Raw genomic sequence first — 1,247 nt, 5'->3', positions numbered from 1 at the left:
CCAGGATCGGACATTGTTTCGTTCTGCTGTGCATGGGGTCGCTATGAGTCGGTTCTGACTCGATGGCACCTGACAACAACAGCAACAACAGGACAGCTTAGGGGTCCTGGTGTGGGGCTGTGGGTTAATGTGTCAGACTGCAAAATCATTTGAACTGCAAGGTCGGTGGTTCAAGCTCACTAGCTGCTCCTTGGAAACCCTATACAGGGTCTCTATGGGTCAGAACCAACTCAAGAGCACATAACAAAAACAACAGGACAATCTGGTCACCACTTATCTGTCCACCACATGTCTGTCAGTTTACCGTACTATGGTGGCAAGTATGTTACTATGATGCTGGAAGCAATGCTACTTATATTGTATATACCTGCAGCACCAGCAGGGTCATTTATAAGGGGCTCTGGTAGTATAGTGGTTACAAGTTGGGCTTCTAACCTCCAAAGGTCAACAGTTCAAAACCACCAGCCATTCTGTGGGAGAAAGATGAGGCTTTCTGGTTGTGTAAAAATTTACAGCCTCAGAAACCCTATGCAGGGTTACTATGAGTTGGAACTGACTCCACGGCACGTTACCACCACCCCCAGGGTCATCTATGTTAGACAGGTTTCACCTGAGCTTCCAAACTAAGACGATCAAGGAAGAAACAGGCAGACCACTTCTGAGTGGTTAACTACTGAAAACCTCATGAATAGCTGTGGAACATTATCTAATATAGAGTCAGAAGATAAGCCCCAAATGTTGGAAGGCATTTAAAATAAGACAGGGAAAGAGCTGCCTTTTCTAAGTGGAGTTGACCTTCATGATGTATATGGTGCAAAGCTCTAGAGACCTTCATTTGTTGATGGGGTACAACTCAAAATGAGAAGAAATAGCTGCTAACATCCATTAATAATGAGAACATGAAATGTATGAAATATCAACTAGGAATATTGTAAGGCATCAAAAAACAAAATTGAATGCATAAAGATCAATATCTATGCAAAAGTGAGTTGAAATGGACTGTTATTGATGATTTTGAATGAGACAATCATATAGTTTACTATGCTGGGAAAATCAAATTAAAGAAGAATGGGGCAAAATTCATTGTCAAAAAGAGCATTTTAAGATCATTTTGAAATACAAAACTGTCTGTGATACAATGTTGTTGTTGTTGTTGTCATCAGGTGCCATCGAGTCAGAACCAATTCATAGCGACCCCATGCACAGCAGAATGAAACAATGTCCGATCCTGGGCCAACCTCACTAAC

The sequence above is a fragment of the Chrysochloris asiatica genome, unplaced genomic scaffold (assembly GCF_000296735.1).
Source record: "Chrysochloris asiatica unplaced genomic scaffold, ChrAsi1.0 scaffold00347, whole genome shotgun sequence".
NCBI lineage: Eukaryota > Metazoa > Chordata > Mammalia > Afrosoricida > Chrysochloridae > Chrysochloris > Chrysochloris asiatica.
The sequence above is the reverse complement of the archived record's forward strand: the minus strand, read 5'-3'. Positions refer to the sequence as shown.